Here is a 22,417-nt window from a genome sequence, read left to right as displayed (position 1 = left end):
TAGAATAGAGTAGGGACAGAAAGACTTTGACTGATGATTCCCGGTATTGACAATCGTATTTCGATTTTCTATCTAATGCTTTTAGAATCTGTAATTCTTTTTATTTTTAGTCGAATGCATATTCTTCGTAGGTTAGCTTTTGTGTTAGTGCCCATTTATCTTTTGTGCCTTGTACTAAGGTGCCTTTATGTTCAAATGTTTTTGCTCATAATAAAAGCTCGGAAATTTTAGATTTTGAGTCCTTAGTCTTTTTAATGATGTCAACCTGTGGTAGTTATCTGTTGATAATTGTGTTTATTCCCTCTACGCTATTTTGCAAGTAAAAAGATCCTGGTGACCTGAAAGGGTTCTTGTAGATAATTGGGTAGACAAGGATCCGGCCCTATCAGTTTCATCGTTCTACATTTTGGAATGCACATAGTGGTGACAATCACATTGTGGAACATTACAGCAACTATGGTAAGAAATAAAATTAATTACGGGAATTAAATCAGACACTAGGATTAATTGAAGTGTCATTTAAACGTACATACAAACTAAGTGTAACTGGTTCAATTACTTTAAAATTAACTTAAAAAAAGAATTGAAGAGTAGCCATGAGTGGTCCCTCCAAGAGATAAGGTTAAGTAAAAATGAATGAATAACGTTAAAATGAATAAATACAAGTTTGAAAAAAGAAGGATACTTTAATTACATTAACATAGGTGGATTCACCCACCTCCCCGGGAGATCCTTGTGTGCGGTGTTTGGCCTGAGCATTATGAAATATCTGCAAGAGAGGCTCAAATATATGGAAAGCCAGGGAAACCCTACCAACGCATCAACGGATTGTCAATTAGACTTTTTTTTACAGGAAAAACATTGTGAGACAGTTGCCAAAGCCATCATCAGAGCTAAACTTTATTCTTGTAATACCCTATGTAATTGGTCATCGAAAGCAAATGTTTAAAAAATGCAGTTGCAATGACTGATTGCCCTAGGAGCAAGAACATCACTCCCGCACCAACACACGATAAAATAATGACCAGACAGATGCCAGAGGACACCTTCATAATACAGTTAAAAACTTAAGAACCAAAGACATGATGCTTCCTAATCAACCAAGATAGTGTTAAGTTGCCCTACTATGAAGGTTAGTGCAATATACTTTTTGATTGATTGGTTAGTGCTTATACAACTTTAACTGATTCAAACACAGCACAAAATCACAAAAGGGTAAAAAAAAAACTAATAATAATTGTTAAGATCACCCAATTCAGTGCATTTAAACCTGTGCCCTGCATCTTGCACACTGTCATCTGCGGCAGGTACAGGAATCCAGTCCGAATATCATCAGCAGTGATAGAATAATAAACCAATGGCTCAAGCGCACTTTCATAGGGCACTTTCACTTCTCACTGAACGTGACGTCACATGGGAGCAGAGACACATGCTGCCGAGCTCTAATTCAAAACATGAGTTCAAAAAAATTAAACACAAGCTGCACTTGCATGAAACAATCGAAAATCAAAACCATGAAAATCTTGTAAGCCCACTAGGTTAGGGAAAACGTCCATCCCTATAATCATTTTAGCACTTCAAGCTATCAGCCAGTTAAATCAACCCAAGATAACTCGCACAGGACATAAACGTGGTTCTTGACAAATGAAACAAAAATACACAATATTCATAAAACAGGTATGTCGAGAAATTACAACAATGTACACAGAGTACAGACACTAGACCCGCTTTCATGGACGCCGCCTTGATGGTGTGATTCATCCAACAACTGGCTAATTTATTTTATGAACATGTAAAAAGTATTTATCAGGTTAAATATGAATTCAGTGCAGGCACATATAAGCTGGTGTGTGGGATGGGCTGAGAGGGGGAATAATTACCTTTCAAAGTTTGGAGGGTATAAGAAGCGAAATCAATATTGGGTTAGAAGACGTTGATCAATTGGCTAAGAGGATTTAGGAAAGCAACTCAATTTTAATTATCAGAAGATTGTACTTTCCCTCGGAAAAATTCATCCCAGCTGTTCAAATTTCGACACACACATGCGCACACCACACACACACACGCGCGCGCGCACACACACACCCGCATGCATGCCACACACACACGCACACCGCCCTAACACACCCCTATGCCTGTTGAAGGACTGCTCAGTGAGTAATCACCAAGCTGTTTGTGTACAAGAGCTGTAGTTTGCACAACTATGTTCATTCCTAGTTACTCGACGAGAGAGCTGTAGAAAAAACAAAAGGAGATCAAAATGGGCCAAGACAGCTTTTCTTGACCTCAGACATGAACACTAGAGTACATCAATAGTTTTAATTACTGAAACAATACTATGCTCATGAGTAACAGCCCTGTTATGTGTCACCTGCAATCCTCTGTCACCGAGGCATTGCCTTTCCAGACACTTATCAGTACTGCTTCAATTTACAAATTCATCTCTCTTGTGGAGAATGGTCTGGCAGTGGAAACTCTGGCTTTAAATAGGCACTTAGCTTTCTGCAGCAATCAGGGCCAGCCAACCAGTTGGCACTTGAGCAACTTAGCGGCCCAGGTGCATCTTCGGCCCCCAAAATCAGAGAGCCGCAGAGATCATTAAAGACAATGGGACCTCAGAGCTCATCATCCTTCTGCAGCCTGATGCCAGCGATTGCGACCCAGATGACCGCTGGGAAATGGCAAGTGCTATGCCATGGTTGTTTACTGCTAGAATGATTTCATGGGCAGTAATCATGAGCTATGCATGAGCGGCAATATTTTACCATTTCGATTGCTTATTTATATGGATTATTTTAATGCAGACCAGGCTAGTTCAGATGTTGGAGCCTGCAGGGGATCAATACACATGCTACTTAAGCTTGATAATTTATATTTCACAATCAGTCTTGTATGTGATAGTTCCCCTAAGCATAGGTATACACATGCAGAGGGCCACACTCTTCTGGGATTCAATGCCTTTAAAGTTCATGTCAACTCGACCATTGGATGCTCACACAATAATAATAATGATGACGGCACGAATAATAATAATAATAATAATAATAATAATAATAATAATAATAATAATAATAATAATGATAATGATAAAAATAATGATCACCAATCATAATAATAATTGTAATAATAAATACAGTCATAATCATAATAATTATAACGAAAACAACAATACTACTACTAGTTATAATAAATACATAGTAATAAAATAGAACAATAATGATAATGATAATAGATACTTGAGGCCGTATTACAAGTGCCATAATATATAATGCACTTGTAATACGGCAGGTGGGCTAACGGTCTCATTGAGTAGCCAATCGTCTTGGCTCTAAATCAGGGTGTAAATTGTGAAAATAACATAACTCACAAGCTCAAATAAATGTTACTGATTCACAAAGTCATAATTTGCATTTGTAAACGAATTACCTCAAACACAATGACATAAGTATAGCATAATTATGGATTTATAGCCTCACAAGAGCGGGTTGTGGCTGTGTCAGGTCTGGAATGGAGGTAAAGGTAAGTATCACCCACAAATGTTTACATTTGTGGGCATTCACAAACCTTTCATGGGTGGGTTCCTATTCTTGAAATAGTTGTAGACTAACTCCAGTCAAGAGGAGGAGTGAATCTATTTTCAGGATAGGGAAAGAGTCAGGAACGCACTCAAAATTGGTGTTGGCAGAAAAGTTTTCGCATGAAGATACAAAAACGTTATTTAGGGCAAATTATGTTTTTGTATTTATACAATTATGAATCTGTGAGAGCTTAATATTGGGAGTGCCTATTGAAAGCTGCAATAGCCGAGGTTGACAAGAGTGCTCCCAAAATGTCTTTGGGAATCCCAAGAAAGTCACAAATTTGCACTAAGCACATGAGTAACCAAGTAGGAGCAAGGTTTTGATTTATTTTGTGAAACAGGCGTGTTGTAATCATAGATAGAATGTTTTTGGACGCAGGAAGGGTTTAGAATAAGGAGGCAGTGAGCAATGGCCTTGTTTTTGCTTATCTTTGCTGCTGAATTGCAGTGTCTAGATTGGCCAGCAGATTTAGAGCACACCAGTATAAAAGTATTCTGGTGGTATAGTCTTTAGTGGTTCCCAATAAGCAAAAGAATAGGATTTAAGGAACTGTCTATTGCTCTTTGTGATAAACATTGCTTTGGCCCACCCATCCTGTAATCTAATCTAAAATGATCAACTATGTTCCACAATTCTCTTGAAGTCCAAAGTGTTAGACTCCCCTTCTAGTGCCCAGAATTCAAAGATTACGGAGGGGGATTTAGAGCATTCTTCTATCTTTGTCCTAGATTCTCAAACTTGCACTATCTAACATCAGAATCATAAATGATCCTCTGCTTTTTTATCAAAAGACATAAAACTCGTTGCATCACACAGTTCAGTTACTGGGTCGCCACCTGATTGTGGCTAGAAATGACTGTTACATTAGCCAATACGATAGGTGTGTAGTTTTGGAAAGATGCATTTCTCATAGCATAACAAATGCTTTGTGCCACTGTAGTAGGGAGGATCCGCTCAATCACCCCATAGGTTTGGACACAAAACATGAATTACTAACATAGCCAGAGAGGGTTTTTGTATCAGAAAAACTAATGACTAATTGAACCAGGTGCAAACAAGGGGGAATGTGTTTATGTCTCAAAAAAAGATGCAGTGCACAGCACACACCAAATGCGTGGGAACCGTCTGAGGTTGTGCACACTTGGGAATATGTACTGGAAAGGTTGACTCCAGTACAATACATATACTAAACAATGCACATGCACACACCTTTGCACCAAGGTGAAGGGCTGTGCATTGTGTAAGGCGGACATCTTTGAGTGCCAGCGTGTTGGGGTGACAGCAGCAGCAGTCCAATTTTTAACAGTTATGGCTCTCCGCTGGGTTTTTCCTTGCACAGCCAAACGCATCCTTACTATTACTTCAAGTGACAGGGTCAGCAAGGGAACTTTCTGGCTGCATTGAGTGAAATGGAGGGACCAGGAATGCTCCATATTTACAAACACATGGAATATTTCTGCTCTCTCCCTGCACCGGTGCACTGTGTGCTGCCTAGTGTCAACACAGGCACCCTTAAACAACAGGCACACTTGTACCATTGTTCAAGGGTGCATGTCTTACCTTCCTGTACAAAAAGAATTCTTAGAGGCATATCCCTCTTTCTATGTGTGCTGCAAAATGCAGCAAACATGGAAAGAGGAACTAACAAAGTGAAATATTTATCTTTGTTATAGCTCAGATGGGTAGGTGCGCCATTTTGTACTTTGTAAATTTGGGTTTGCATCAAAATCTATGGGTGGATACCTTGGAATGCCCATGCTCCCCCATGTAACGTTTTCCTGACGGTAAGTAACGCAGGCAGCACTATGTGCTGTTTCGAGTTACTTTGTAGTTACTAAACCATGGAACGTGTCTTTGTATGGCTTAGTAAATGCCAAACATTATTTTCCATAGGGGCTGGACCGCAAACGTGACACAAATCAGAGGCAAAATCCTATTAAATCTGGATCCTTCTGTGGACACTGCACAGTATTGCGTAAACAAGCTGCAAATCTTGAATTCTGCTGCAAATTGTACTGCATCGCCCTCAGATTCTCTTTTGTAGCAAGCATGACGAATGTATATTGATTATTTTTGTGATATACTTATTAACTACTAAGGAATCCTTTTTGGTGTAAAACGCTTTGAGGGTCCATGTTATCCTTTTCTGCTTTTGAAATAATGTATTGAGTTTCCTGGTGCACTCGTAGGCTGGACAATTTCACTGCAAGCCTTTTATTGATTAAATATTTACCTAAATACTCTAAAATAACACTCTGTTCCCCATTTTGATGGGATATGTGCACAAGGTCAAACATTTTCTAATCTGAATGCTGCTAATGGGCTACCATTTGAAAAAAGTAGTTAGTTTAAAGAAACGACTATACATCACATCATGCTCTTCACCTAAAAGGAATTTTATTATCAAAAAAACAAAACATTATAGCCTATCTTGGTCTATCTGTTTTGTGTAAAGTAAACATTTATGAGCGTCTCTTTATAATTAAAAGAATTGTGGTAAGTCCTTTTTAGTGCTGGCCAACTTCCCCTGGAACACCCTCTCATGGCCGCAATGTCACCGAAAGCTGAAATATTTTCCTAAATGCCTACAATCCAATATTTTCTCTATTTGTTCATGGCTCCAGTCATTTGATTCTTTAGACCAGCCTAGGTGAATGTGAACTTTATAAGTACTTACCTTGCCCAACCTCACTCAGCTCACCTACAGGATGAATTAGGAGATTTTAAACATGCAACCAAAATACATTATTCTCAATTGATTACGTTTTGAGGATCTTTGGCTCTTCTCATATATACTGTATCATACTTTCACATTAGGTGACCGGGAACAAAGGGTTGCCTAGACAGATTATCCATTTTCAAATGGCAAGTACAATAGTCAAAGACGGGATCCAGCATTTATAATGAAAGCCGAAAAATGGGAGGCTTTTACAACGAAGGCCTTATAGCGAAAATGCCTTTACAACTATAGGGTTTTCAACAAAGTTGTTTACAAAGAGCATGCCTTTACAACGCATGCCTTTTATTACAAAAATCATGGTAAATGTAAGTATATTGCAGGTAAGTAAAAAGACTCTAAACATATCTATGTGTGTACATTGTATGTATATATGTGTGTGTGTATAAATATTTAAGTAGCATAAATATAATTATATATATAGTAGTTTTAGGTTTTTGGAGGGTAAGGGAAATTTCAGGTTTTAGGGTGGCTATTGGTTTTTGGTTGGTAAGGGAATTTTTAGGTTTTAGGGTGGCTATGGGTTTTTGGGTGGTAAGGGGAATTTTGGACTTATGTTGGGTATGGGTTTTTGGGTGGTAAGGGAATTTAGAGGGTTTAGGGTGGGTATTGGCTTTTGCATAGTAAGGATATTTTAATCTTTAGGGTGGGTATGGGTTTTTGGGTGGGTATGAGATTTTGGGAGGTAAGGGAATGTTTAGGGTCTAGGGTGGGTATGGGTTTTTGGTTGGGAAGGGAATTTTGGGGTGGGAAGGTTTTTTTTTAGGGCTTAGGGGGTTGTTGGTTAAAAGGTGATATATATATCTGCCACTCTTCCCACTAGAAGAAATTGAGCTGTACTCACATATACAATACACAAAACATCCCTATGAGTTTTGCCCCCCCCAGGAATCTTGGTCATGCGGTATACAGCATTTCTGCCCTACCACCACTACTAATGTTATTTGTACTTTTTTTCCCTCGCCTTTTCATTATTACGTAATTTCCTTCCACAGTGCACTAAACACCCATGAGAAGTGTAGTTCTATGTGTTTTAAAAGAGCGGAAAAAAATCTGAGAAATAAATTATATACATATGATAAAAACCCACATTATAAGTTGAACAAGAACATTGTGGAATACATTATATATCAAATCCATGTGGTGTTACATTATAACTGATCATGATGAATCTTGTTCGTATTTAGCACCATAATGAATGCTTCTGGGAACAGTAGTTTACAAGTATTTTCACTTGAGTACAGCAATAATTATCTGATCTTTTGGGAAAATGATCATATACCTATCTTATGTTATTTTTTGTATGCAGACTTTATGCCCTCTAGTGGGTTAATCATACTACCAAATGCTCGATCATTGTGACTCTGATTGTGTGAACGATGTTATTACTCTTATTTCACAATAATATCAATCCTTGATTATGTATCAAAACCTTGTGTTTTCTTCAAACACCAGTCACATCACTTGTTAATCACAGATTAAATAATTACTGTGCACTCTAATCAATAATTCTTCTTAATTTCCTTGATCATAATCATCATTGCAAAATTGTCATCTTATGTATAGTTCATAATATTATGTCCTTCAACATTCTCTGCCCTCTAGTGGACTATATTTAGACCAGCTACCCAATCATTGTACCTCTTATAGTATAAACAAAGTCATTCTTATTCTTTCATAAATGTTGTTAACCTTGGGTTTCTCCCCTCCAATAAAGTGCTGATTGTAAGTAAAAATCACACACCATCTACTAAACTCCCATTAAAAAACTCTAACCTATAAACATACTGTGAAAAAGTTATAAAATAATTACAAAAATGAAAATATATATAAAAATAATTAGAATAGTCGATGAAGTCATAATCATATCTTACGCCATTTATAAATGTATATACAAATCCTCATCTTGATTTAGACCATAAGGTGTCCATGTCCTTAAATTGCGTGTATGACAAGATTCCCTCTGTCGTAATTTTCGCTCCCAATCCCCTTCATGTTCATCTGATTCAATTTGTTTAATTGCGTAGAATTTTAATTTCTTCCAGTCACTTTGGTGATATGTTTCCATATGTTTAGCCACTGCATTTCTCTGGTCTTTGTTTGTTGTTGCTCTCACATGTTCTAATATCCGCTGTTTCAGTTCACAAACAGTACTTCCCACATATTGTAATTTGCATGGGCATTCTATTATGTATATGACAAATTGGCTTTTACACATAATCTGTTGTTTGATTTGCCATTTTTGATTTGTTATTGGGGTAACCCCTTCTTTATCAGTGGCTATTTGACACACTTTAAATTTATTACATTTGTGAAAACCTGAATAGGTGAGCCAACTCGTTGGTGTATTATTCTTAAAGTGACTGTGCATTAGGGAGTCCTTTAGATTTCTTTCTCACCTAAAAGTGACATTAGGATGTTTACCCACTATTTTTGCCACTGTTGAATCTAATTGTAGGATATTTCAATGTTTTCTTAAAATAGTGTGGATTTCTTTTTGCCCCTGCTGAGTAAGTGGTGATAAGTCTTATGGGACCATCATTTTTAATTTCCTTCTCCTTTTTTTTCAATATCGATGTTCTTGATAATTGTTTCATTTTAGGTATTCCTGTATTGATTACATGTTTTTTATAATCTCTTCATTCAAATCTCCATGTTGTTTCCCTAGTGTATTTATTCATTTCACTTTCTTGAGAACAGATTCTTTGAATTCTTAAGAATTCCCCATATGGGATGCTATTTAATAAGCTTTGTTGGTGAAAGCTCACTCGTGTAATGTTGCATTTATCACTTTTTTTTCCTATACAGCGTAGTTTGAATCTTATTATCCTCAATGCAGATCTCCGAGTCTAAGAAAGTTACCTTTGAGTCACTTATCTCATAAGTGAATCTCACATTAGTTGGAGTGTTGTTTAGGATGTTAAAATATTTTTGAAATTCTTCTGCACATTCATCCCAAATAACAAATAAATCATCACTATAACGTAACCACATGATGGTTTTGTTAACATATTCATCATTATCTGGTATCCCCGCCATTTGCTGTTCCCACCAACTCAATATTAGGCATGCATAACTGGGGCTAAAAGAAAACCCCATTGCTGTACCTTTTGTTTGTTTGTATAGTCCCTTCCCAAATAGAAACACTTTCTGTGTCAAGTACATCGTGATCATTTCAATTAACATTTCATTGTGGTGGGAGAATTGAATGTTTCTTTTGCTTAGAAAATATTCACAAGCCTGTAATTTGATTTAAATGTCAATGTTTGCATAAAGTACTGTTACATCCATTGTTATTAATTTGTATGTTGTTTGCCAGGGAGTTTCTTGTAAATGTCTCAGAAGATCACTTGTGTCTTTTAAATATGAATTGAGGCTTTAAACGTGTGGTGCTAAAAAGTAATCAATGTAGTTTGCAATTGATTCTTACACAGCCCCTTTGGCTGATATAATCGGTCTCCTTGGTGGTTTTGTGGGATGTTTGTGGATTTTGGGTAAGAAGTGTTTTGCGGCCGTTATTGGATGATTAGTTGTTAAATAATTCCATTCAATTCTGCCAATTCCACCAGTTTTCCATCCAAGTCACTTTTGAATTGTGCTTTTGGATTTTGTTTTCATTTACCATAGTATGTTTTGTAGTTTCATTGAGAATATGCCTGTTTCATATAATTTTCCTTTTCCATTAAAATTACATTTCCCCCTTTATCAGTTGTTTTTATCTCAATTGTATTATCTTGTTGTAACCTACAAAGTGGATCTCTTTCCTCTTGTGTTAGATTATCCGTATATTTTTATTTAGTCATTTTGTACAAGTCTTGAACTACCGCTTCATGAAATACATCAATTTTGTTGCCAAAAGGTAGTCGAGGATAGAATCTGATTTAGGTTTTTTACCACTGAATCCTGCTCTATAGGAATACACTGTTCATTAATGTTGGTGGTTTGCTGGTTGCCACCTTCTTCTTCAAGGTCTATCAACACTTGTAGACCAGTTACATCCTCTACATTTAGCTCTACTGTCGATCTATAAATTCTTCTTCTTGCGCCCAGATTTTCTTTATGATCGGTTTCTAAAAATATTTTTTCCAATTTAATCTTTCTGATGTACTTATATACATCGATTCTTGTATGTGCCAAGACCATGTGTGTTATTGGACAATAGTTGGGCCCTCTTTTGAGAAGTGAAATTTCTGATTCCTTCAACTCTCTCTTGGACAGATTAATAACATGAAGTTATTCTTGTAACTGATTTAGATCTTCCTCTGTTTCATACTTCTTGTCGTAGTTTCCCATTTTTCTGTTCCTTTTTCCTGTTCTCGTCTGGTATTTTTTCCTTGGCTCCAACCTCTTTCCCTGCCTCTTGAGTTGTTGATGGGGATTCCCCTGATTTTCTCCCATTGCTGTTGTTGAAAAACCAGTCTCATTTCGTTTAAAAAAGTACATTTGCTTCCTACAGTTGTTGCATTGGATCCTTCCTCTCCCTCGCTCATGTCTTTATCTGTTATGGAGGAAAGGCTCCCAGAGGTATTAGTTACTGTTTCCAGTTGATCCAGTTTTTTTAAGGTGTTAAATTTCCTGGCAAAGGTGAAGATCTGTCCTTCCTCATAATCTTCCTTATGCCTCTGAAATTTGGTTTGCTTGTGTAATTGGACATCCTCCTCATGTTTTTCTATCTTCCTTTCCAGGTCCTCTTTGAATTTTTCCATTTCCCCTCTCAATGCCAATTGATACAGTTCTTTTTCCAGTTGTGTTTGAATTGTTTTCAGTGCCATCTCCGAGTGTTTAATAAGAATTGTAATAACCCCAAGGAGGAATTTAGAATATGTTCACTCCATTCCTGGAATCCTGATGACTTGGCATTAGGGATATTCTGAGGCCTCTAAGTTTTGTTTCTCAATAGTCTTTCCCATAGTCTGAATTTGCTTCTAATATCAGTTATTGTTCCTGTGGGTCTCTGTGGGTCTCTTGTTCAGACCCTTCGTTGTGATGGCAGTTGTTTGTTCAAAAATTATAGCTATGATTTTGATTCAGTTGGCTTCTCGACTATCCATCTTCGTATTGTATCTGTGATCCTTTTCACCTAAGATTTTTTGATTTTTCTGTTGATTACACCCGTTTCCACTTCAAGTTTTCATGAAAATAACAATGTTTTGTACAACATTTTTGGTTGTTTTAAATTGTACCCGCTTCAGTGAAGTGTAAACCCAACCGGCGTGTTCAGTCTTCTGTAATACTGTGACACTCCCTTCTCCTGCTTACCTACAAAACAGTTCTGCACTGTCTGCCACCCTCCGGTTCCAATCTTTGCGTTCCTGTACTTCGGTATTCAATGTGGGGGTTGGGTCCGATTTCACATTTGTCCAGCAGTTGCCTGCATCCACTACGTATCTTTCACTGCTTGGCTCAAGTTTACAAGTGTTAATGGCGCTTTTGGGGGTGCGATCCTCGTAAGCGGCAGATCCAGGCTGCAATTATCTGCCACTCACAGGTGGATTTCCAAACCTTGCTTTTTATTTTTTATTTAAGTTTAGGCTGCATACCATATGAGTGTGAGCATGAATATATAAGCACTCATCTCAGTTTCTCCCCAGCTATGTCACTGCCTTTACATTTTCTTTCTTTTAATAGCTATATAAGTTGTAGTATGCATCTTAAAATACATATATAAATATATATATATATGATTAATTATTTATTTATATAAATAAAAATACAAAGTAGTAAGAATTTATATTGTTGAAATATAAATATATATAAATATATACCTTTACCACAGAAGCCTTTCCACAAAAAGTAAGCATTTACAGGTACTTTTTTTGTGTATATATATATATATATATATATATATACTCAATGGATGACGTCATCAGTGATGTCATCAGTGATGTCGTTTGAGATGTCATCAGTGATGTCATCAGTGATGTCACTGACCATGTCATGAGTGATGTAATATGTGACGTCATCAGCAGTGCATTGCGGGGACGCGAGTTATAGTTAGCTGAACTAACTATAACAGGGGAATTTCTAGGGTTTTGTACGAGGGAAATGTCCAGCTAACTATAACACCCCTGAAACCTATGGTTTTTTCAATGACTTTCTAAGGTTTTTTAATTGCCAATTCCTAACTATAACGCCCCTGAAACCTTTGGTTTTTTCAGTGAATTTCAAAGGTTTTTTAAATGCTAATTCCTAACTATATCAGGCCTGAAACCTATGGTTTTTTCAGTGAATTTCAAAGGTTTTTTAAATGCTAATTCCTATCCATAACTTATCTCTGAAGATATCATGTATAATGATTTTGATTGGATTTCTATATTTTTCAAACTCAGTGTGTCATTTCATTAATTACATTTTTTTTAAAATACTTTTTTATCACCATTTTTTTAACTTATTTTTTCAATTAATACTTTTAAAAATTAAAAAATATTTTTTGAACTTAATGGGTTTTTCAAACATATTTTTTTATATTTTTCAAAATATTTTTTTAACTATATGTGCAAAACTTTATTGTATGTATATTTTTTCCATGTTTTTGGATCTGCACACCCAACGCGAGAGGATCCGTGCACCAAACGCGATAGGATGCGTGCACCGTGCGCGCATTTCGCTGTTTTTTTTTATTTTTAAAAGGGGGCCCAAGGGGGTCCTTCTGGGACCCCCTAAGCACCTCTAGAGGGTCAGAGTATTTCCACTCTGCCCCCTTTATATGTTTTATACACTTATTCCCCTTACTTAATCAGCCTCGCCTCTACCGAGGCAGAAAATGGCCGCCAACAGTTCCTGGTTTTGAATGTAGAGAGACACTCGACAGCCAATTAGCATTCAGCGCGCGATCGGGAGGGTGCGTGCTCGGTTCGGGGAGGGTGCGCTTACGGTGCGTGTACGGTCCGTGGATCCTCTGCAGCCATAGATATCACTAACTTTTTTACCCTCATTTTCTCAGGAACTACAGAACAGATTCACACCATATATGCAAAAGGCACGAGTCCAAACTGAGGCCTACCTCTTTGCCAAATTTGGTGTCATTCGGTTCAGCGGTTCGGGCTATAGCTGCGACAACAGATCCTATGGGAAATTGCATGTGAATAACGCGTTTTGGGACCCCCCTTTTTTCTCGGCCCCCGCTTGACGGATCACCGCAAAACTTTCAGAGTAGGAGCGGAGCGGAGCTGGCCAAAAGTTTGGAAAATTTCGCAAGGATTCGTCAACCAGCGCCAACGTTATTCCAAATAGAATGTTGCGGATTTCCTATGGAAAATAGGTCCTAACTATAACTATCTACTGGCGACCGCCAGTAGATAATATATATAAATGTATGTATATATATATACAACAGTACCCTATAGTTACGTAATATGAATGTAGGTGGACCAAATAATCTCACGGGGTACCCAAATAACCCTTTGAGAGTAATGATTCCTAGTATTCAGAAATTCTCAGTATGCCTTAACCTACAACCTCTATTCTCTTGTAAGTCACAGTCAAACTTGGTACAACGTTAAAAGTAACCTATAAAGTTTTATCAGTGCAGTTGCTATGATGGAAGAGTAAACGTCAAAACAATTGTTATCTATGACTGGGATCAGTCAGCGGTTCTTCATGGTAACTTGCACATATCTTGCACTTTCAAAGTTTAACTTCGTTTTTGCTGTTTACATATTTATATATTTTTATAATTGTTTTATGGGAATAGCTATTTATGTAAAATGAATGATTGTTAAATTATAGGATAAAATGTTAATTTATTAGCACATTTTGCACTTAGTACATCTCCTCGCACACGTGTACAATTGCAGGGATCTGCAGTCTTTAATAGGTTAAGAGTTACGAAACATGGAATTGATGGGGATTTATCCCGTTATTTTAAAATTGTGCAGACATCAGAAGGGTGCTACATAATCACAGGAATGTTTTGGCCACACAAATCTCCTGTTGAAAGTTGTTCATGAACTGAAATATTCCTTTATTTTATATACAATGTATCGTGAGTAGGATACAGCGTAAATGGAGACGGACATTTCTGACTATAATATTCATATAAGCACTAATTTCATTAGTATTTTTGTGCTTGAATTCCTGTTTGAATTATGTTAATATGTTTGGTATAATATTGAATGTCAAAAGTAAGGGATCATACAAAACATTTGAATGCATAAAAACGATGTCTTGGATCTTGATATGCATCTCTTCAAGTCTGCTTTCCATGTCTATGTTTAACCTCATCACGTGCAAAGTATCTGTCTTCCTATTTAAGGAAGTGTTTTGGATCTACATGTTGTCATGTGAACAAGGCTCTAGGGGAGCCGAAACGTTATGGCGACAATCTTGCAAATTAGCGAATAAATTATTGCACAAAGAATACGGTCCGTGTTTGTGTTTTCTGGAGCGGAGGCTATGAGGAGGCAGCCTTACCTGGGGAGCCACATAGTTTGATATATATATATATATATATATATATATATATATATATATATATATATGAAACAACCAACACGTAAAACGTGTAAAGCGAAGAGCACTTGAAGCAAAATCCAGGGACGATGTTTCTTAAAGCATGGATGCTTTATTTAGCAAGTTCCCCCCCGAGATTTCCCCGAAACGCTGACAGACGCGTTTCGCCGACTGGCTTTTTCAATGTCAGTTTCCTTTGTATACAGCGGGCACAATTAAACTTGAATCACATATCACATGACAAAAATATTGGCATAGAAGATGGACTAGCAGCGACATTGTTCGTAGATTCATGGCGGCCATCTTATAACGACAAATATAGCCAAGTAAAGTGCCTTACATTAATGCAAACAATACATATAAAAGTTAAAATTAGAAGTTGGACGACAGTGCAGTGTGGCAAATAACTCTTTTTGTATTTTCATGTCAAAGAGATTAGGGAGAGACACGTAAATGCAGAATGGCAATATTTCAAGCTCATATATATTGCCATTTCGATGTGTTCTCAATACATCTAAACACCTTATATGTTGCTTCAGATTGGTGTCATGAGGGGCAAAGAGACAAACAAATAACAGTATTATTATTTTTAATTTATAAGCATAATTCATCTGTGTCTCGTGTTGCAAATAAGCCCCCCCTTTTTGGGCATCTCATCCGTATTGCCTGGTCATCTGCTTATATGTGACAATAGAGCCCTGAATGGGCATAAAACCAACTTCTGAGAGAGAGTACTAATGTTGATTGGGCCATAAAACAGAAAATAAGAAAACAGATTTTAATTATTTTTGTTTAGGAATAGATATTAAAGCGGCAGACCCAAAAAGAGAGGGTATCTAAGATGTATTTTAAGAAGTACCCTTATAATCTAAGTATATCATCTACCTCATAAGTGAACCCATAGTTCCTCATCGTTGTTAAGCCCTATAGGGGTCTTGGTCTGGAGATCTATTATGTAGGTTGACTCTAGAATACGAAGTTTTCGTACTCTATCACCACCTCTCTCCGACTTGCCAACTTGATCAAGACAATAACATTTTAATAGGTCATGGTTGCTTTGATGGTACTGTTCAAAGTGTCGGGCAACCGAATATGCTGGATCTTTATTAGCAATTGCCCGCATATGTTCCAAAATACGTTTCTTAGTGGGGTGTATGGTGCTCCCTATGTATCTTTTGGCACATGGACAAGTGAGGCAATAAACAGTGAAGTCTGAGTTGCAGTTGAGGAAAAGTTTTATCTTGCGTGTAGGTCTAGGGTCATTGGGTCTGCCTAAGTATGTAGTTGTTTTTTCACTAAATTTACAGGCTTTGCAGTGGTTGCAGGGATAAAATCCTGCAAGACCTATCCTGTTTTTGATTCTGGGGACTGGATCAAAGTGACTATGGACAAGGTAGTCACCTATTGACAGGCTACGCTTATAAGTTATTACTGGGCGTGCCGGTAACTTTTTTTTGAGGATGTTGTCCGTTTGTAGAATGTGCCAGTTTTTCTTGAAGATCTGCATTACCTGACTGGACTTCTCATTAAAGTTGGTTATCATCCTAACCTGACCTTCATCTGATTCAGTGGCTTTCTTGGTAATTAATAGATCTTTTCTATTAATATCTTTGATTTTAGTTTCAGCTATGGAAAGGTCAGCGATCCTGTAACCTCTTTCCCTGAATCTCTTGGTGGCTTCTGTTTTGACCTGATCATAGTCTTGTTCTTTAGAACAGTTCCTTTTGAGGCGTAGGAATTCCCCGAATGGTATGTTTTTTATGGTGCTGCGTGGGTGGTGGCTGTTAGCATGCAACACAGTGTTGCCTGCTGTAGGCTTCCTAAAGAGTTTAGTAGAAAGTATGCCATTGTCTACATAAATCTCTAGATCCAGATATGTAACTGACTTGTTACTGATTTCCCCTGTGAATCTTAAGTTAAGTTCGTTGATGTTTAGGGAAGCCACAAATTCCTCAGCCGAGGTACGGCTGCCACGCCAAATTATAAAAAGATCATCTATGTATCGGGCCCAAAGAGCGATCTTTTCCACCCAGCATTCATTGGCCTCGCCCCAGGCCACGTGCTTCTCCCACCAGCCCACAAAAAGATTCGCGTAGCTGGGGGCGAAGCACGTTCCCATCGCAGTCCCCCGCAATTGTCGGTACAGTTTTCCTGCAAAAGTAAAAATGTTATTCGTGAGACAGAAAGTAATCATTTGTATCAGCATCTAAAAATATATATATATATATATATATATATATATATTATTCAAAATAGAATTTTCAGATTTCCAATGGAAACGCGGTCCTATCTATAACTATCTACTGGCGACCGCCAGTAGATAATATATATATATATATATATATATATATATATATATATCTTACTTATGCACCTAAAATCATCCCTTAAATGTGCTGTTTTACATTGAATGTGTGCTTGTGATGGATCAGCGGAGTCAATAAAGCTTTTTTAAAGAGAGGGATTTACAGTTAAAAATAGCAACTGTTTGGGACATAGAGTGGCTCTAAGAAGGGCCGTTGTGTTCATTCTGTGTTTATGATGACTACACATACGAGCGGATGCAGAGTCTCAACTTGCTCAGAAACACTCTGTTGCCTTCATCATGAAGTGAACACCATCTCTTCTATATATTCCATGCATGTTGAGGCACAGGCTATTATTGTAGATTTAGTCCATGTTATGGTCTCTGAGAAATGCTGCAACAGTTTTATTAAAATATTTCCTGGCTTTGTCTATCTGAGGACAAAATTGAGATGACCAGTTTAATTTCTGCCTCTAGCATATGTTAGAAAACACCAACACAGTTTGAGGGAAAAGTTTCATCATTTGTCGAAAGGTAACTTTCATTAGGATTTCTAGCCTACCCCATTAAGTGTGCCCAGGTCATTGTCACCACAGTGCACAATTGTGAGGTCTGGATGTTGGTAACCAATAATGCTTTCAACCAATGGAAGCAATTGGTGCCACTTTAATCCTCTCTGGCCAAACCAACTGATATCCTCAATAGGCAATCCCAAGTCCCTGTTTATGCCGCTCTTTCTAGCATATTCTCTGGCCCCGAACACAGAGCTGTTACCGACAAACCACACTCAACCATTTTGAAGGATGGAGCAGTAGCACACTGGAGAAGGCTGCAGCTGAATGAGGCAGTGAAAAGCAGATGAAAATGGAGGGTAGTAGGAAGAATTTGAAAGAACCCATTTTATTGGTTGTTGTAAATATGTTGGTGCATCAAGCTAGGTAGTGATTTTGTGAGAAAAGTAAATAGTGTTTGATTGAGAAAGTAGAAAAAGTGTTGCTGTTTGGAATATGTGTATGATGTGAAAAATTTAACTATACCTGCTGTATTTGCTTCGCAAGTGAGCATGGTGCCTGCAAAAACTGTTATGAACATCTGACCTACTAGTCCTAGAGAATAGTTCAAATTGGGTTACCATGGTAGCAAAGCTACAGGAGAATGAGGTGAAGGGTATAAAAAAGGCCAGACTGTGACTTTGCAGTGCAAGGTTTTAGTGCAAACATTGATTAAAAGAATGATTAGGTGTGAAGAGATTTTTGTATTGAAAGAGGAGTATATATAGAATTGTTTGACAATAACCTGCACAAATGAATTTTGCACAACCATGTGAATCCGCAAATTTGTCTGTGGTTTTACACGGGGGCTGTACTGAGTCCCGCAGGTTTGCTTGTGGAGCTACAGGGGGCCGTGCTGACTCCGGCAGACAAATCCGCGGATCCTTGGAAACCTGGTATGGAATTGGGCAATCTTTTGAGGATTGTTGGAAAGGGATAACCATAAGAGCCAGTCAGAAGATCTATAACATAAGATAAATCTGATTGATTGTGATTCGTATTGTGATTGAGTAACCTTCAAAGCAAAGTTGAAAAGGTTGCTTTTAATAGTTGCCTTGTATTAGAGTGATGTATCATTCTTCTGCAATGGTTTCTGCTGATTGTCAGTGAGAAGAAATCATAACTGATATTGGAAGACAAATATACGGATCAACAAAAACAAACAAAACAGGTATGTGCAGTAAAATGTAGTTTAATTAAAAAAAGCATTACTACAAGGATCATTGTATAAAAGGTGAATGAAAGTCAGTAGCATGCTCATGAGAACTAAAAATGAATACAAATAATAATACTAATGTGGTAACAGTAAGGAAAACTAGAATCCTTAGAAAAGCAAGGTTACAGTTTCCTTTTAGCAAAGAAAACTGAACTGTTAGGTAGGATATAGGTAGGGATTGGAGCAGGGGGTTTGTTATTAGGAGCTGAAATATATTCTTGTCAGTTTAAGTGAGTAGCATATGGACTTGTAGTGACTTATGCCAATATCTATATATATATCTATATTAACTGAAAAAACCATAGGAATAGAAATTCCGGCGTTATAGTTAGTTCAGCTAACTATAACTCGCGCCCCCACAATGCACTGCTGATGACGTCACCCATTACATCATTCATGACATCATTCATGACATGGTCAGTGACATCACTGATTACATCACTGATGACATCTCAAATGACATCACTGATAACATCACTGATGACATCATCCAGTGACTGTGTGTTTCTGTAAAGTTTAATTTTGTTTTATATATATTCCAAGCTGTATTGAGGAATGAGTGGGTGTATAAGTGTCTGTATGGAGGATTTAGTAGGTACGTGACTGACTGTATAAGTGAGTGATTTAATGTGTCTTACTGACTGCATGGGTTAGTGACTAAACTGTGTCAGTCTGTCTGTTGTTGTGTAAGCTGCTGCATGGGTTGGTGAGTAGCTGCATGGGTGTCTATATGGGTTATTTCTTGCCTGAGTATTTGTATGGCTGCCTGAGTGTGTGTGTGGGTGTGTGGGAGGTGTGTGACTGTGCATAGATGTGTGAGTGGTGGATTCACTGGGTGTATGGGTTCAAGAGTGCATGTGGATACAGCTGTATGGGTGGGTGAGTATGTGTATGGGTGTGTTGGTGAGTGAATGGATGTCTCAGTGGTACATGTGCAAGTAACTACATATGTAAAAGGCAGTATATGTGAGTGATGGTGTATATAAATAACTATATGTGAGAGTCAGTAATTGTGAGATGGCTGCATGGATGAGTGTGTATTTGTATCAGTGATTCTATAAGAAAGTTCTCATGTGTTAGTATCTGTATGAATAAGTGGGGTTGTGTCTGTATAACTGCATAGGTGAGTAAATGGAAGTATGGTTGATTCTTTGCATGACTGACTAAGTGTGTGAGTAACTCTGGATATGTGGCAGTGTGTGAGTGCCGGTATAGGTGTATGAGTGCGTATGATAGTGTTGTATTGATGAGTGACTGCATGTATGAGTGACTATATGGGTGAATGAGTGGATGTGTGTGTAGACCTAGGAATCAGTCAGTGCGTATTTAGTAACTGGTATTGATGTGTCTATTGTTTCGAAAATGTTAGTCTGTATTTTAGAGTGGGAGTATCAAAGGTTATATTCAGGTGTTTGGAGGTGCATCCGATTTTCATGTGGATGATGTCATCAGTGATGTCATCAGTGATGTCATTTGAGATGTCATCAGTGATGTCATCAGTAATGTCACTGACCATGTCATGAATGATGTAATATGTGACGTCATCAGCAGTGCATTGCAGGGGGGCAAGCTGTAGTTAGCTAAACTAACTATAACACCGGAATTTCTATGGTTTTGTACGAGTAAAATGTCCAACTAACTAAAATGTTCCTGAAACCTAGGTTTTTTCGGTTAATTTCTATGGTATTTTAAATGCTAATTTCTAACTATAACGTGCCTGAAACCTATGGTTTTTTCAGTGAATTTCTATGGTTTTTTAAATGCTAATTTCTAATTATAACGTGCCTGAAACCTATGGTTTTTCCAGAGAATTTTAAAGGTTTTTTCAATGAAAATTTGTAAGTCTAATGTACCTCAATCCTATGTTTACTTTATTTTCTATATATATATATATATACAAATATATATATACATATATATATATTTTAAAAAATTGTGAATAATTTTTAGTAAGGAAAACTATATTCATTCTTTGTTTAAAAAAAATAAATATTATACAGAAGTCGCGCACCCTACATGATGGCTGCGTGCATTCCGGTAGCCATTTTGAAAAGTCGCACTGGGGTCGTGACTTCGGCGTCGTTTGTAAAGTATGAAATATCTTTAAATTAATTATAAATAAAAGTTTTCCTTTAAGTGTTTGTCTAAATTTATTAATAAAAATATTTTTAAAGTATTATTTTCAACTAAATATTATTCGGTTATTATTGGATTTGGAGGTTAGGAGGGATGGCAATTTTGCTCGATCTGTTTTGCAAGATTTTTTGGTATAGTCAGGTGGACACCCTCCTCGGGTGAGGAACGGCTTGAGGATTCTATTCAAAAGGTGAGGAATCAACAGGCAGAAGTATCCATCAGAAGAGCAAGTTACTTACCTTCGGTAATGTTTTTTCTGGTGGATACAGTATCTGCCTGTGGATTCCTCACTGTCCCACCCGTTGTCCACCTGTTTCTGCCAAAAAGATGCTTTTAACTGATTGGCATGAATGTTTTTAATATGTCTTAATCATGCTTATGTTTTAATAGTGAGAAATGCTTGTTCTGTTGCTATTTCGTTATGCCTTCATTGGTTATGCATTTGTGTAGATATATACATATATATATATTTGTGCAGAGTTCGTTGCCAGCTAAAACCCAGGACTCTTCACTGGACGGGTCCTTGAAACGTGCTCCTGGCAGGCACGAAAAAATGACGAAGAAGACCACTTTACTTGAAGTAGACCAGGGACACAGCGGGGATTCCATCAGAAACCTTTTATTCACTTTGAGGCACAGCGTGATGCATTTCAGCTCGATTAGCCTTCCTCAGACGCCGTAAACCACCAGAATGCACCTTCTCTCTCCTCAATTAGTTTGTCGGCCGGGCCGTGGAGAACTGTGATTGTGGCTTGGGTGTTGGGGACCTGAGGAAACCTTGAACACGCTAGTACGGACGGCACCTGCCACTACATGGCCCCCCTCACAAGGCATCTCAAGCGCTCATTTGAAGCATAAAACTTACCCTGTTATGCTTTTTCCATCCTGCTGCATGCTGGTAGCTGTGGTCTCACACCGGAACACAGCTGCTGTGAGTTAACAGGGTCAGCTGCTCCCATATTAATGGGAGGGCCGACGAACTAACTGAGGAGGGAGAAGGTGCGCCACAAAGTGAATAAAAGGTTTCTGATGGAATCCCCGCTGTGTCCTTGGTCTACTTCAGGTAAAGTAGTCTTCTTCGTCATATATATATATATATATATATATATATATTCATAGAAAAGGTTGCTCACCAAATGAAGGCGCCACACACGGCGTGCTTTATATCCCTTATTTATTGGAGGCCCCACAGAGCATTCACAACAGCTGTGTCAGCTTCAAATGCGCCAATCGCCATACGCGTTTCGGGCTTGTCCGCCCTTGCTCACTAGCCTGGCTTCGGGAAAGCTAGCGGCAGGAAGTGACATCGTTTAGTACTTGACAGGTAAGTCTTGCCCCAGTGGGCGTTGTACCAAGTGCATTCTGGTCTTAAAAGTTCCGATGGATGCCGCTGTGCTTTCTCCCGATATTCTTCTTTTCCCCAATGGGTTGCTGCAAACA

Source organism: Triturus cristatus, chromosome 6, assembly GCF_964204655.1.
Source record: "Triturus cristatus chromosome 6, aTriCri1.1, whole genome shotgun sequence".
Classification (NCBI taxonomy): domain Eukaryota; kingdom Metazoa; phylum Chordata; class Amphibia; order Caudata; family Salamandridae; genus Triturus; species Triturus cristatus.
The sequence above is the reverse complement of the archived record's forward strand: the minus strand, read 5'-3'. Positions refer to the sequence as shown.